Source organism: Culex pipiens, chromosome 2 (assembly GCF_016801865.2).
Source record: "Culex pipiens pallens isolate TS chromosome 2, TS_CPP_V2, whole genome shotgun sequence".
NCBI lineage: Eukaryota > Metazoa > Arthropoda > Insecta > Diptera > Culicidae > Culex > Culex pipiens.
Genome location: NC_068938.1, coordinates 64,270,126 through 64,287,681, shown reverse-complemented (window position 1 = coordinate 64,287,681; position 17,556 = coordinate 64,270,126). Strand labels below are relative to the sequence as shown.

The following is a 17,556-nucleotide window of genomic DNA, read 5'->3' as shown; positions in this document are numbered from 1 at the left end:
TACACACAATGTCATAATCAGCGCGTAATTACTGATGAAGAGAGAGAGAGAGAGCGAAGCGGCTCCTAAGCCGAACGGTACACACAAAAGAAGAGGGCCGAAAAGAAAAGAAATCCGCCGAATTGTCCTCTCGTGGCCCCCTTCGGGGCCGCATCCTTTTTTTTTTTTTTGAATGAAGTGAACCCAAAATAAGGAGCAAACACAACAGAAAAAAATCGTCTTACCCTTATTGGCAAATGAGACGAACAAAAAAAAGCACCATTCTGTGGGGTGTCATCGGGTAGAAATTTTGCTGGAGATCCGATTTTTTTTCGCTGCTTTAAAGTGTGTGTGTGCGAGAGCCGAAGGAGTGGCGACGAAATTTGAGCGCGACCTTGAGATTGTTTTGCTCTTGTTTTGGGGCGAAAACGCAGCGCAGCGATGATTCAAGAGGTTTGCTTGGCTTCTTTTCTTCCTTGTTTATTTGTTTAACGTCAGTCAGGGCACATTTATCGGTTGTAATTTTGAAATTTACGCGGTTGCAGAGATTTCTGGTGTGGAGCTGATCGAGTGGATATATTACATGATTATTGCACGAGAGGCTTTTCAATGTTGAATCATTGCAGTTTTCGGATGTTACACGTCATAACATTATGCAGCTGCAAAAGTCCTTGCGTAATTCATTTAAGGATAATTTGGTTTTCAGTGACATCATTTCAAACAATCATGTTTCATAAATAATTTGAGTATTTCTACATCCAAACCCAAATCAACGCAAAAAAGAAGAAAAAGCTCTCACAGTACATTGCTAAAGATTTAGTCTCTCACCCAAAGTGCTACGGCTCGAGTCTCGATGTTACACAATGAGTTCAGGTGATTTTTTGGTTGCTCAAGTTTACGTTCAGAGGGATACCAAGAGAAGAGAGTGCAAACGGCGAAGAGAGCATGTCTGCGTTCGCTCTACTTCTCTGACAAAAAGTTCTCGTGACAGAGTGGTAAAGAATTAGAATGCCGTTCAAAGTGCTACGGTTCGAATCTCGACGTGTCATTTTTTTTTGTGTTGAAATGAACACATTTTGAAAAGCTGAATATAGACGGTTTGCAAATTTAGTGAGCCCGAGGTCACATTGGATCTGAGAACGTCGTCTTCGGCATAGCCTCTTTAATTTTTTTTAACAAGATTTGGCCGCTCAAAATTGAGTATATTAATCCCAAAAATGCATTGTCAAATTATAATCCCAATTTGCCTACCCACCCAAGCGTAACTTCCGGTCACGCATTCTAGTTTTCCAAAAAGACTTCAAATCAGCGGGAATGACTTTCTCCTCATGCAAATAAAAACGCCGCTCGAGACGCTAGTCGCTGAGAAATTTTCCCAAATTAGAAATTAGGGAACGCCGAAAAAAGTAAGAATTAGAAATGCAAAAAAACCCAAGCCAGGAACCTTTCATGATTCGTCCCATTCATATGCTAATCACAACTCGAAATTATTCCTTTCATTTCCCATGTCGCTGTGTTTGTGTGCGTGCTCCCTACATGTGCATTAGTTGAATGTGTATGCTGTCCGATTCCCCCTTTCTAACCCTAGGAGGGAACCCCTCAAATAACAAGGAAACACGGACTGCACGCGCGGTCACTTCCTGCATCGCAGACCCCCTTCTTTATTTCCACTTCCTGAATCCTAATCAAACAGGATTCCAATTGGACACTGCGTACTAATTTGGGACGGAAAAGTGCGTCAGAAAAAACGGGTTTGAAATTCATAACTCCACTAATAGGTAGTGCACTTTCACCCTTTCCGACAGAGCTGCCTTTGACAAGAAGTTGGAAAAACTCCAAAAGGAAAAGCGTTTTTGTTCTTCGGTGGAAATCGAAACTTCGTGCTTTTCATGCCGTGTTTTTTTCGCAAACGTAATTGAATTAATAAAACAAAACAGAGAAAAAAGAACCGCCCAAACATTTTGCTGCTCGGTTTTACTATCGATTTTTTTCCTGTTGTTGCTTTTTTCGACATTTTTCCATTTGCATTTTTTTTTTGCTGCCTCCACTTTTCAATCGAATCAATTTATGTGTACGTCGCAGCAGCATAACTACCGCCTAACAAACTGCTGCCTTTTGGGTGGTTTACACGGAGAAAAAAGAGTTCCCAAAATCGTGAACAAGCGTTCATGAAAATGGGAACCACGAACAAAGTGTTCAAATTCCATGGTACGATTTTGAAAAACGTACCATGAAATTTGAACACTTTGTTCGTGGTTCCGAATTTCGTGAACGCTTGTTCACGATTTTGAGAACTCATTTTTCTCCGTGTATTGGGCCTGTTTTTTTTTTTTTTTTTTGCTTGAGGATATGTTTAGCTGGCTACCTTGTCAGAATTTACTACTGACAAAAAAAGTGAATTTGTTGCAGACGGTGGCTTGCCATTGAGTCACGTGCTGATTTTTTTGTAATAAATTGGTCGAAATTAGTTGTTTTTTCTTCGTTGATTCATCACGATTTAAATTAAATTTATTTTTATTATAGTACCAATATAAGTATTCCATCTAAAAAAGTATTACAAGGTGCTGAAAATCGCTGCCAATCTATCAAAATACTCATCGATGAAAGTGATACAGGTGACGAAAATCTCTCTCAAACTCTCAAAAGGATTTCAAACAGAAAACACAAAAATTTTATGATAATTTTCATAAATAAACCTTGGCATTGCTTTTTATCAAATGCTTGCTTTGACACAACATCCTGATTGCTCAGAATCGACATTTTCATTCGTCGGCACAAATCGGACACGACGCTAAATTGCTCTGATAAATCTCTACCGTCTGTCACTACCACACAAATCGCAACTGAAAACTCTCTCTCATTTACTCTCCCTCTCACTCAAATCGGTTAGTGCAGCGAACGGCTCAGAGAAGAAGATTGCGCTACGTGGTTCTAAACTGACTCAAAATATTCTGCGATCAGTTTTGTTCTGATCATTGATTAAACTGCAATAAATCAATGTTATCAAAAACGTTTCGCATTTTTGCCTTCCTCACGTTACTGAGGAAAGGCTATTAAATCACTCGAAAAATGAACTTCTCAATTAGACCTCCTAGACCCACCATCATGTATACCTTTCGATTCAGAATCAAATTCTGAGCAAATGTCTGTGTGTGTGGTGGGATGTTGATCAAAAAATTGTCACTCGATTATCTCGACATTGGCTGAACCGATTTTGTCCGTTTTGGCGTCATTCGATCCGTCTTGGGGTTCCATAAGTCGCAATTAAAAATTATGCAGTTTAGTTAAGTACTTCAAAAGTTATGCTAAAAAAACGATTTTAACAAAAGTCCGGACGATTTTAAAAAGGGTGGTTTTTGTAAGAAACCCGTCATGCTATACATTTTCAGAAAGGAATTTAAAAGGCCTTTCCAACGCGTCGAAGACATTGAAGATCTGACAAATTTATCAAAAGTTATAAGCACTTAAATGCTTTTTATACGCTTTTTGGAGGCCAGATCTCAGATATGTTGATAAAAACGCTATCCGGATCTTTCATGTGACCTATCGTTGGATAGGTATTCAAAAGAGCTTTCCAACGCGTCCAAAACATTGAAGATCTGACAACCCTATCGAAAGTTATATGCACTTAAGTGTTATTTAGGCACTTTTCGAGGCCGGATCTCAGATATTTTGATGAAAACGTTGTCCGGATCTATCATGCGACCTATCGTAGGATGGGTATTCAAAAGAACTTTCTAACGCGTCCAAAACAAGTGTTATTTACGCAATGTTTGCATTTTGGATGGCACCCTTTAAATGTGAGGAAGGCGCCAACCACCTAAGGGTGGATTAAGTAACGTTTTTTTTGTTTACACAGCGTCAAAACCACATTTGACAGCAATATTCATCTTGCAAAATTCGAATTAACGGCAAACTGTGGTATTGCAGGCCAAGTGAGCGCCGCGCTCACATATTGTTAGATTCTCTCCTCTCTGAGCACATTCGCTTGTGACTGCCGTCAACGAACGGAGTGGGAAAAGAAATTCACGAGGTAATGTATCGCTGTGTGCGGCGATTGGCCAAATCGCTGATTGCTTGCGAATCGTGGCAGCTCACGAGTGAACTCTGATTTTTGATTCGAAAATCTAGACCCTTGGGGTTTGACCTATTGATTTTTTTTAAATTTTTAACTTAATTTTTTTTTTTTGCAGGAAAATGACAGTTTAAAAACAACTTACATAAATTTAAAATTGATTTTGGAGCTATTATTTCAAGGACAATTCGCGCAATTGAAAAGCGAGATTCGATCTCATTCGAATATCACTCTCAAACGCTGATTTTTCTCGTCCGCTGTCAATGACCTCTGCTCTAATCCCGACTAAAATTGCACCCAACAGCATCAAATCGGACAAGCTGCCCAAACGCAGCCTGAACCGGACAGCAAACCTTAAAATCTCCTAACAAGGGTGAATCCCGGTTTCCATGCGAAACGAATCGCCCCGACAAAATAAAGCAGTTAAATCACACACACATACAGAATCCCATCAAAAACTGCACTTCCACGTGCCGCATGTCCTGGGCTTGCTGCAGCAGTTCATTGCCCTTTTGGCGCAGCATGACGCCACCACCACCCAAAGCCGCCTCGAACTGCAGTGAGTTGTGTACGCTGCAGTCGGAGAAAGAACCAAAAAGAGAAAAAAAAACAAGACAGGACTGCATCGAGAGAGGCACTTGCTGCAAAAGGGAAAAAGGACACGAAGAATAACAAGAAGAAGAAGGGAGGGAAATAAAACCGAAAGTGACATCAACGAGGGTTGATTTTGGGTAGAAGTGGAAAGGAGGTGAAGAGAGGAGAGAGATCAAACATGCAGTTGCACACAAAAGGGTCAGAAGAAGGAGGAGGCCAGGTTGGTGTGGGAATCAAAAGCATAGAGAAGCATAATCAGCAGCATAAAGGGAAGTGCACCAAATTAGAGAGATAGAGAGAGAGAATTAGGTTTGCCAAGAGAAAGGAGGGTGAAATGATCCCGATCTTGATTAGCGTGGCGTTGCGTGTGTTGTTGTTTTATTGCGCAGTGTTGCAAGAAATAAAGGTTTTGTTTTCGAGGTGAGAATTTGAATTTTATATTACTTTTGCGCACTTTAAAAAACTTATAATCTACGAAAAATCTGACTTTTCTTGAATTGTTGTCTTTTTTGTATTGTGCAAGTTGAATAAACTGCTCTTAAGTGGTTTAGAATTTTTAAATTCAAGATGGCGTTAGAATTATTGAGAAAATGCTTCTAATAGGCTAACAACCATTCAAATTTGGCCAAAATGTAATCGAAAAACTCGAATTTGTTTATGTTTAACTAAGAAAATAAAAAAAAGAAACACACAAACTTTTAAAAATTGAAATTTCGGGTAGTCGTGACTTCAGTTAATCGAGTCCAAACTCTTGTAAAATCAATAAAGATATACAGTCCAGACTCGATTATCCGAAGAATCGGTTATCCGAAATTTTGTATGGGACTTCGGATAATCGAATCATGAACAATTTTTTTTTCGTTTTTTTTTTGTTTTCTTACTTTGAACATAAAATTCGAGTTCTGCTACCGCATTTTAGTCAAATTTGAATGGTTTATTGCGTATTAAATTGAAAAATGCATGTTTTTCATTATTTCATCACCGCCATCTAGAGCGTCCAATTTCCCGGGGTTACAAATTTCCCGGGAAACGGGAAATTTTCAGCCAATTTCCCGAGAAATCCTGGGAATTCCCGGGAAATTTTAAATTTGTTATGATCTTGGTTTTAATTAATATTATGCAACAAAATTGTATAGGACATCAACATTAATGGTTTAAATAAGTGTGAAGATCAATTAATAGCTTGACTACATGTAAAAAATCACTACAAGAAAATGTATTTTGGTATTTTTTTATGAGAAATTTTAAACTTGCCTCTTCGACCAGTTTATTGAAATGAAAAAAATAACATGTAGAAATTATGTTTTTCATGACAAATACTGGTTTCAGCTCTTGAACAAATGGTAAAGCTTTTTAGTGTTGGTTTTACTCCAAACAACACAATGTTTACAAATATTTGAAGCAAGCTTAAAATATATTTTTTGCATTTTTTGAGAACAAACAATAGAAAGTAGTTTTTCAATGATTTTTTTTTTGTATTATTATGCAACATAAATTAAATTATACGATAAATTAATATCATTCCACAAAAAGTCTTCTATTTATTCACGTTTATCCATCTAACACCTGTAGTTGCACCAGTTCTCCATAATTCTTTTACTTCAAATTGTAATTTCTTTAGTACTAGGTATTCAACCAATTGAATTAATTCTTTTTGGACAAATTCGATTTTCATCTCATTTGATCATAGTAAACAAAAACGTAAAAAAATCTAAATTTCAATTTGGAGGTAAGGAGTTAATATTGTTTTGATGAAATAACATCAATCTGTTAAAAACTTACCTAATTTTAATAATTCAATACTCATTAAGCAAGATCTATTCCCAGTTGCTTCAAAAATTAATATTATCAGAAATAATTCTGATATCAGAATTTCTGATTATCTGATTAATTATATATAACCCAAACAATACATTTAATGGAACAAAATCATGTTGAGTTTGTTCATTTATTATTTTTAGAGCATTTTCAAAAAAAGGTTCAAAAAATGTATTCTTCCGCTTGAATTTCGGGAATTCCCGGGAAATTTACAAATTTTCCGGGAAACGGGAATTATTTTTTTTTGGGAATTCCCGGGATTTTTTTTCCCGGGACGGGAAATTGGACGCTCTACCGCCATCTTTGATTTCAAAATTCTAAATAACATTAGAGTAGTTTAGAGGTTACACTAAAGCTCAACAATCATAAATAACACAACGGAAAACATGTTTTTCGTGATTCGATTATCCGAAGTGAAATTTTGCTAAGGCATTTGGATAATCGAGTCTGGACTGTATTTTTTTTCTGCGAATATTTGAGATCTATCATAAAAAAACAACTATTTTTTCATCAAAAACGTTATCTTCAATAAGTTCCACTCCATCTTTCAAATCTCCCAACAAACTTCAAAGGCAATAAATCATTTCGAATTGTTTAAAAAACGCACACTAATCAGTTTAACCTCAATTCATCAAGAAACCAAGCTGAAAAAAATCTTGCGATCACCAAGCAGCGAACAAATATGGGAACACCTTCTCAACGCAGCTCCCCAAAATGAAAAAAAACGCAAAAAAAAAGAAGAAGTTGCCCCAACCAGCTCGAAAAAATCGACCAACGCACACGCACGCACAATTCACAACAGCAGCAAGCGTTACACAGTGCACACTCAAACAGGCGCACGCGAAAAACGCACTTTTTCGTTCTCTTTTTTCTTTATTTTTTGGATTCGGGTGACCAACACGAGGTGATAATGGGGCAGCAAACAGCAACTCGGCAAGGCTTTCAACCTCACCTCCCCCCGCTTTCACCCCCCTCAAGTCTAACAAGAATCGCACCCCCGTGCATTTGTGGTGGTGTGCGTTTTTCTATATACTTGTGATATGCGGTCGCCACCAACAACAAAAGCAACAACAACAACAATAACAGTAACAACAACAACAGCAAGACAACTCCAACGACGACGCGTTGCGAAGAAGAAGAGCAAACGAGCAGATAACGCGTTTTTTGCGCGAACGCACACACTCGCGAGCGCGTTTTTTTTTTTCTTGTGCGTAAGTGTGCGTCTCTGACAATTTCGTCGGCGACACTCGGACTAAACGAAAAGGAATGACAAAAAAATAGATTTTTCTATTTATTTGCCAGTTAGCTGTTTTTTTTTATAAAGGCAGAGTGTCACTTTTCTCTCTCTCTTTTGCTGAAATAAAAACGGGTTCAGCCGAACAAAAAATGTGCGTTTTTTTATCTCGCTGCTGTAAATGTGCGTGCGTGTGTGCAAAAGTGCGTTTGTGTGAAAGCGCACACAGCGTAGTTTTTTTCTTCTTCTTCTTCTGGGGGGGGGGCTGTCTGGCATCTTTGCCATTTGGGTGGCTGTCGGTTTGTTGCTGATCATAAATTCATAAATTTTTTTGAGAAATCTCGAGTGCGAAAACTGGGTCGGCGGCAGTGTGGCATTCGGAAGAGAGAGAGAGAGATACACAATCGGGCTAGGTGGTGATGCGTATCGCGCAAACTATCACCAACAAAGGCCGAAATGTCATATGACAGGCCAATTGACCGAATGACCACGTTGAGTCGTTTAGCGGGGCTTTTCTGCAGTGACAAGCAAATACGTTTATGTTTAGAAATGTAAATCTACTCATTCATTTAAAACTATTTTCAGTACTTTATCGGATAAGATCTATAGACCTTTCCTCTGGATTTAGATTAAGTCAAGACTCTAATTTCAGAAGCTAAGAATATCCAGACTCGATTGTCCGAAGCCTCGATTATTTGAAGTAACGATTATCCGAAGCTCTATTTTCTTATTTTTAAAATCAAATTCGAGTTCTGCAACCCAATTCTAGTTTAAAACATAACAATCAAAAATGAATAATAAAAAAAATCTCGTGATTCGATTATCCGAAATGAAATTTTTCTGTGGTCTTCGGATAATCAAATCTGGACTGTATTCGAAGCCATGTGATAGAACCTTTGGATAACCGAAGTATGAGAAAACCTAATCATTCAGAGGATCTTTTTATGATTGTAGAAAATAATCTTAATTAATTGCATAATTTGATGAGTAATTTTCGCTGAAAGTGGCCAATACGTTAATGTTTAAAAAACAATCTATTTTTTGATAGCCTTATCATGTTAAGCATTTTGACAAAAACTTTTGACTTATTTAACAAAAATGCTGGTAATTTCGCTAAATTTCATCAAAACCTGAATGATTTGGGATATTTGGAAAGGAAATTTGAAGAGATCACAAACATAGATCAAAAAATAAATTGTTTCAAAAAAAATAATTTTTGAATGCAAAGCTAAACAAAATACGATAATTACAATGGAAAGCTGAATAATTTTGCTATATATAAGATTACTGTGCCCAATGTACCAAAGAGGTGGCAATGATTAGTTTTTAATATATTCAAGCACTGATATTTTTTTAATTTCTGAAAAAAATAAATTAAGCATCATCTTTTTGCTCATCAGAAATATTAAAATTAATTTTGAAAAAGTCCCAATCGTGCTAAATATTAATTATTATTTATCAACGCAGGAAAATTCACTTCATATTATTTTCAGTTTATTGGACCTCTATTTCCTTATAATTTTTTTTTTCCGAAAAAAAAACTTATTGTTTACCCCTAAGAAATTTGTCTCAACTTATCATTTACCCCTACGAAAAATTTTCTAAGCATTTAAAGTGTTTAAATCACTACTTAATTTTATATTTATAAAAGGCTCAATTGAAAAAATAAATAAATCAAAAATGTTTGGCATTCGCAGTCAGTTTACAAAAAGGAGATCAAGTATGCCCCGTCAAGAAAAATATTGCTAATGAAATTAAAATTTTAAGCAAAACTAATCCAAAATATTAAAAAAATATCGGAAATTGTTCCCAACTTAAGTTGATATATTTTCTGAAGAAATTTGGGACACATTTTGACTGTTAAATAAGACTGTTCAATCACGACCCCGAAAAAGACAGTAAACATGCTAAAACAAATAACTTTCTTGAAATCTTAGATGTAAAAATTCGAATTAGATAAGCACTGGCCTTATATTGAACTAAAAAAGACAATATTTTTTATCATTTCATAAGTTGAAAAAGTGCCGATGTTGAATGAAACATATGAAAAATAAGCGATAGAATATGGACATTTATTGATGACACAATTCCTTTTTGCAGACATAGCTTAATTCAAGTTGCCGTATTCGTTCATTAAATGAATTGCAAATTAAATGAATTGAAAATTGCAAAGAATACTGAGGAAAAGTAAATTGCTGATGATTATGATGACGTAAGGTTCATTAATTGCTGTATATTTTTGAAAATATTTCAACTCACTTGTTAAAATTATGATGCATAACTTAAAAATATAATACCAATCCGAGATTAAAAATAACCATGACTTGATTTCCCTCTAAGACCCAGCCCGCATTAGACGGTCTTCTATCTAAAAATTCACCCTAAATCAGGTTTTTTAATCAATTTTAAATCTTACAAAAAAGAATTCGAGCTCTTAGTTTTACATAAAATGATGATGTTAGTTGTATCATGTAACTTTGCCAATGTTTCAAAAAAATGTATTTTTCTAAGTAAATTTGGGCCTCTACTTTGAATGTCAAAATAAGTACACAGTATTTTTTGTTATAATCAGATTTTGTTTCGAGACACTTTGTTGTGATTTCAAATTATTCAAAAAAAAATAACAAAAGTTGCATAAAAAACATCTTGATTAAATATAAATAACGACTTGCCCTATTATATGTGGATGAATCCCAGGATTGCATATTTTTGGAAACCATAATTTCACGTGTTTTCAAACTCTAACTTACCTTCAACTTCTCCAGACGATCTCTCTCACACACGCTTTCTTGCTCGATGATTCGCCAAAAAGCAAACTTTTCAAACCTTTTTTTCTCGACGCCTTTCCTAAACCTTTGCCAAAACTTGTACCAATTGTGATCAACTTTCGTTTTTCTTCGTTATTTTGTTTCCTTCCAAACGACAATTTTGTTGTGTGTGTGTTTTGTTATGTTTCAATTTTGACCCTTTTTCAAACCACAGAATTTTGAGTTTTCCTGAACTTTTTAACACGCCTTTTGTTTAGCCGAAACAGATAATTTTGATTTTTTCCGAAAATTTGATGGTGGGAATTCCAGAAATTTGATGTTTTTTGTTGCTACTTTTTCAACTTTTTGACTGAATTTTGGGGGCGAGTGGTCTCGAAAAGTTTTACATTTAAGCTTTTTGCTTTGCGGTGGTGGCGTTGGCTCAAGCTGCGTTGCGGATGTTGTGGGTGGTGTTGCTGCAGGTGGCGACTGCACGGCACCGATTCGCTGCTGCTGCGGCTGCGGCCAAATTGCTGGACGTTTGCGAGAATCCCATCGGCGAGCACTTGCTTCTACTGGTGGGTTGCATCTTTTTTCTTACTTGACTTTTTTTTATTTTTTTTTTCACTTGACTTTTGCTTAAACTTTTTTTCAGTGGGTTCGATTACTTAAAATTTGCTTCTTCTTCTTTTGCTTATTTTTTGCCTTCTAGAAGATATTGATATTGATAATGATTAATTTTAAACTTATTCACTTCCAAAATGTACACCTTTTTACACTTTCGATTAAATTTTGGCTCTGTTCGCGCTTACTCTTCGCTTACATCACACCAAAATTTCCTCTTCCTCGGTTAGTCACAACTTAAAAGATTTCCAAATTTTTCGAAACTTTAAACATGAATTTTTGCTCCCCTCAACTCGATGCCGAAACTGGAATTTTTTTCCAACTCAAAACGAAAACGACGCCCGGTGTGTCACTTTACATAATTTTCCGAGTTTTCCACCGTGCCGGAGAAAATTTCCCTCGTTTTTTTTTTTTTCTTGCAAGCTGCACCCGCGGTGAGAGGGTCAATTTCCGGATTTTCACGTCCCTGGACGACTTCCTCGATGGCTGCGCGAAAACCAACTGCTGCAACTGCCTTGTTCCCGGAGCGGGGTTTGGAAAAGTGCTGCAGATTTTCCCCGGTCGTGTGCTGGTGTGCGTGACACGGAGGGGGTGGCGGTGAAGTGAAGCAAAAAGTGCAACACCCCCGAAGAAGTCACTGAAGAATGCTGCTGCTGCTGTTTTCGTATAACTTGGGATCACACAGTTGATTTTTATTATTTTTATTTTTTTCACTGAATTTATGTTTTGTTGATTGTGGGTGGTATCACACTTGTGTTGTTATGCTGCTGCTGCACCCGACCCCGGTGGCCACGGAGGGCAAAACCGCGCGTAATCCACTGCGTTTTTCCGAGTTTTCCCGGCTCGTTTTGCACTTCACCTCGCACTCTCAGTTCGCCAACGGTTCTCAACTTGTGTTGTTTGATTCTTTTATTTTTTTATGATTCGGCGTATTTCGATTAATTTTGATGATTTTGATAATTTCGCGCAAAATGTCGACTCGAAACGGTTTCTTCTCTTATTATTATTACTTTTTTATTTCTGCTGTATTGGTTCTTTTGAGTTTTTTTTTATAATTTCCTTTTTCCGAAAAAAAGTGCACGCACGCACAGAAAACACGGCTTGCTCCCGAGCACCTCCAAAAGCTAGGGCCGAATAGACAAATATGAAAAGTGTAAGCTGCGTTTTGGCAGCAGTGCGGCCCCGGCAGGCACTCACGTCGCGCATACAACATTAGAACCTCACTCACACACACTTGCACCACCGAAAAACCAGCCTACGCGACTGTATTGGGCCCGCAATTCAACCCACCAAAAAAAAAAACAGCCGAAAAATAATACTATCACAAAACTGCCGAAAATATGCCCCCTTCAATGTGCTGCACCACCACCTCATTCAGAAACCGGCTCCCGAGAGAGAGAGAACGAGCGAGCGAGAGTGCGTGCGAGCATAAAACGAGAGAGAGAGCGAACGGAACTCACGAGTGGCGCTCGCTCATCGCGACGGTGTGTGTGAAGAAGGAATTGGGAAGAAATACACTTGCACCCCTATTCTGACTCGTAGCGTCGTTGTTGTCGCCGAGGAGGGTGGAAGGTGCAAGTTTGAGCGCAAGGGGGTTGAAATTGCCGAAAAATCACACACACGCGTAGTGCTGCTAGTCGTTCTTGTTGAGTGAGTTGCGGTGAGTGTGAGCGAGAGAGAGAGAGCACACGGTGTGGTAGGGTTGGAGTTGCCTTGATGAATGGGAAGCGATGTGTTCGGTGGAGGCGCGTGGTTCTTTCTGTATTTTTTAGGATTTTGTATGCTAGTAGGATGATCAATGAGTAACAATATCGAACTCTCAGTTCTCAGCTAGCAATTATCATCAAGGATGCCAGATGCACAGATTTTTCTGTTTTTCACAGACATTTGAGCTACTTTTAAACATCTTCATTAAATTAATATTTTGAAAAAAAAAATATCAACCGAAACTTATTTCGTTAGTCTTCAAATGCTTGAAAACGCAATTTCTGATGAATTTCCACAACTATAAATTGATTTATTAGAATTTTAGACAAATGCACAAACAAAAACAGACTTTTTTACAGACATTTAAAAAACCATTTGGCATCCCTGATTATCATTCCCTCCTGATATTCTCAGCGCCGAACATTGCCAAATACGATTCTCACGATTGACATTCTCCTTTTCACTCTCATTCTCACATTCACAATCGACAACAGTGTTTAACGAGAAAAACCGGCACAAAACCAATTTCGCCAGCGCAGTTTAACAGGGCTTCATTCATTCATTACAGTCGACTGAGAGAACGAAGTCGCCGGTGAGAGCGCGTGGTCAGGAAATAGAGGAAGAGAAAGAGAATGACTTTGCTGGGAATCACGAATCAGAAAGGAACAGATCTCGCAAGCTAGAGTGGTGGTGTGGGAATTATCAGATGATTTTTTTTATCACTCAAAATGAGATTTGTCCGATCAATCCTTTCGTCGTATGGCAATGGGTCGTTAAATCAGTTGAGATTTGGAATCACAAGGTATAAATCGGTAGAATCGCGAATGCAGCAAAATTACATGGAAAAATATATAGTTGAAAAAATTCAAATTTGGTTAAGGTTGTATCAAACACTTTCCCTTGAAAATTTGACATTTTTGAATTAAAATATATCGAGTTTAAAAAAACCCTGAGATATTTTAGCGTTTACAATGCTACATCTCCGCATTCGAATGCGCTTGAATTTTGACCTTAGCATTTTTGTGATAATTGAGTTCCAAAACAAAAAATGGCTGCACCTTTTGACCCACATGTTTCAAAAACCATAAAATGTTTGTTTTCTAAAATTCTTAAGTTCTAAAAGTTCTCCGAACTTTTCTTTAGAACTCTGAAATCTAAAACCATGAATTGCTACGTTGGAAAAACAGTTTTTTAAAGATTTTCTCAGATGCTTTCTCTAAATTTGGTCGTAGAAGGCGTAGATTGCAAGATACAACTTTAGTGTCTTTGAAAAAGTTGCTTGGATTGGCAAACTCAACAATTTTCTAGAAGGCAAAAAAAAATCCTCAAAATATTTCAAATACATCCCAGATCGTGAAACACCCTAATTTTCAACCAAACCAAAAGTTGTCTCTTCCTTTTTACAACAATTCTGCCAAAGACACATTTTTTCTGAAAATCAAATTTCCACTTCTTTTTGGCTGAACCACTGTGCATTGAATTGATCTCATTTGATCCGTCTTCGAGGCGGATAATTGTAAAGTTTTGATAAGTTGAGTAATTGTTAAGTTTTGATAAGTTGAGTAATTGTTAAGTTTTGATAAGTTCTTCAAAACATTTGTTTGAAAAAACAATTTTGGATTGTCAGGATGATTCTAAAAGGATGTTTTTGAAAAAAAAAACCTCATCATTAGGGTGAAATTAAAAAAAAACGTCATCAGTAGGGTGACAATCAGGAAAATATTTTTTACTTAAAAAATTACCAAAAATCGGGATCAACTCGGATCTTCTTGCACCCTTCGACAAAGTTTGTTGAATATTGATTTTTTTTTCTTGGGCAATTTTGGTCGAGAACTGCGCCACCTGCTGCCAAAATTCTGAAGCGACGTTTTTCCCCATACATTTTTAGCGATTTTTCCCATATAAACTTAAACGATAAAAAGCGACCCCTTAACCATAACCGATTTGGTTCAAAATTGGCACAATTACTTATTATTGCCTAAAGAATCTAAGGGGTAGCTCTTGAGATTTTCAAAAAAAAAAAAAAATTTTCTTTCGCCCTAGTCATGAGGGATACCCCCTGGCTTGATTTTTGGGTTAAAATATGTAATTGTGCCAATTTTGAGCCAAATCGTTTAAGGTTTGTTGCTACAATTCGTTAAAGTCGCTAATCACGCTTATAACTTTGCGGTCTTCGAAAAAGTTGTATTTTCATAAAATTAGAATCCCACTATTGACAATGATCCGACACTATAAGGCCCCTTTTTGGTAGAGTTTTTATTTTTTTTGCTTTTCTTCGTACATTTTTAAAGATATTTTCATGCAAACTTCAACGATATCGACTCTTTAACCATAACTTATTTGGTTCAAAATGAGCACAGTAAATTATTTTTATCTAAAGAATCAAGCCATGATTTTTCAAAATTTTCAATTTTTCCTGTCACACAAAGACTGTTTGAATAACTGACAACCCTATCTTACATGATGGGTATTTTGTAAATTTATACAATTGCTTAAGCTAAAACCCTTTCAATGAGCCGAGCCCAGATGATTGCATATCTGATAACGCTATCAAAAGTTGTGAGCACTGAAATGTTTTCCAACATATTTTGATGAAAATTATGTCCAAAATATCTTGTGACCTGTCATTGGATGGATAATTGAAACCCTTTCCGATGATTTGAGAAATTGAAGATTTGACAACTTTATCAATATTGAAAGACATAAAATGTAAAGGGCGTCTGTTACGATGGAATAGGAAGTTTAAATATGAGGAAGGCACCAACCAATTAAAGGTGGATTAAGCACGTTTTGTGGATTGATATCGCACCAGAAAAAGACCTCTTCTGACAAAGTTCTATGTCGTAATACATAGTTTAATTTCTGTTAATCAAAGTAATGTGAAGTAACTGAATTATAAAAGCTTTGAATTATTGGAATTGATATTTATTAAAATTTACAATCCTGTTCTGGCAAATCTTATTTCTCCCTTTTTTCAAAATATTTCGATTAGATTTCCTAACTCAGCCTCTCCACCACCCAACCCACCATCCCCTTTCCACCCTCTTCTAAACACACACACGCCGGGGTTGATTCGCATTCGTCGCTTCGTTTCGCCGTCGATTCTTCACTCCTGTGTGCAAGTCGTCCAAGTCCAAGTCGTCATCCATCCAAACAGCAGCAGCAGCATCAACTCTTCACTCGCCAGAATCACTAGAACCGACCACTCACCCAGCTCGTTCCATCTCGCTTTCGCACACTTGCCGAAATTCACGCGAGTTCAATGGCATCGTAGTGGTAGTGGGTTCGTTGCTTGCTGCTGCTGCTAGTGTTGCAGGTTCTCGTGCTTCCTACCACGCAGTAGGCATAGAATTCGCAGCCGTTTGCATGTATTGCACGCCGTGCGTCCCATTGTCGTTCGTCAACTACCCCTTTCGTCTTCTCCATTCTTTTCCTCTTCCTCCTCGATTTCGATTACGAAATTCAGCCCGCACACACAGTTGCAAATTCTAGGCCCGATCTTGCTCCAGGCCTAGAACTTGAGGTGAGTTGCACCAAGACCATGACACGAAAACGTCCCGAAATTGCGCTTCGGAACCCCTTCCGGGAAGCGAGAGAAATGTATAGAGTGAGAGCGCGCACGTTGCCATGGTTTGCCAAAAGGATTCTCACCGAAAAACTCTGTGCAAACTTGCTCCTGATTTATGCTGCCCGCAAATTATGTCCTCTCTCCCATGTGATCGGCCACTCACCCACAATCAGGAAGTGGGTGGCGATGGGTGACCACAGCATGCCGTTCCAAACGCACCACTGAGTGCCCCGGGCACTCACTCTCACGAATGTCATACCAAATAAAAAAAAGTTGCACCCTCTCGCGTCGCGGCGTCGCGACGCTGCAACTCACGCACACCACTACCACTGCAATCGCGTCGCGCCGATTGAGTGATTGTGCGTGAGTTCCCTCTCACACTCACACGCCAGCCTACCTCAAGCACGTTCGGCACGATTCGGGCGCGCGCTCGAGCTCGCTCTCTCGTGCGATGCCACTTTTTTGCAGCACCACCAAATTGCGTTCGCTCTTTTGGCTCTTTCGGTGTGTGGGTGAGCAAAAGTGCGTGTACGCACGGTTCAACACGAGAGGCGATTTTTTGGCATCGCGACGCGTGAGCGAAACGCACCGCCGAAATTATGCGAGAGGGTGTTGGTGTGCGTAGCACACTGAATCGATGTCTGTGATAAGGAAGCTCGCGGCAGCGCGAGTTTGGCTTTGAGCGTGTAAGTGAGTCGGAGTCGGAACACATGTGCGTTGTTGCACAATGGCTGCGTTTTAGCGTTTTTTTTTTTTTGTCGTCTTTGGTTTGCTTTGGGAGGGTTGGTAATAAAATACGACGCTCTGATATTAGGCGAAATGGTTTGGCTTGTTGACCTAAATTTTTGAATTGCAGTATCTTTTGGGTGAAGAACGAACCCACTTTTTGCTGTTTAGAGAAACTGACAAAAAACATGCACCAATCTTATTTTGATAGCCAGATTTTTAATTATTTTTTTACCTTAAACTTCAATGCCCGTTAAACCCTACTTCCCTTTGTCATATTTGGCATCTCGATACTTCCTCTACAACAAACCAACAAAATCTACAAAAAATGCATCTTAAGAATGGCCCCTAAACTACTATAATGTGACTTTGAATTTATAAATCCAAAATGGCGGAGATGACATATTGAACAAATGCATTTGGATATTCGAACTTCGGATAATCGAGTCTGAACTGTTTTTGGTATCGTTTTGAATCTCGGAAG

The 17,556-nt window shown here is 37.9% G+C and overlaps 1 protein-coding gene across 1 annotated transcript in view; it reads right to left on the bottom strand.

Moving 5' to 3' along the window:
* The window catches only part of LOC120421711 (zinc finger protein chinmo), a 152,326-nt gene extending 140,125 nt beyond the window's left edge, over positions 1-12,201 (bottom strand). Inside the window, exon 1 of the mRNA XM_039584958.2 lies at positions 10,451-12,201. The gene's annotated coding sequence lies outside the window, so the exon portion shown is untranslated. The remainder of the gene's footprint in view (positions 1-10,450) is intronic.
* Positions 12,202-17,556: the final 5,355 nt, after the last annotated feature.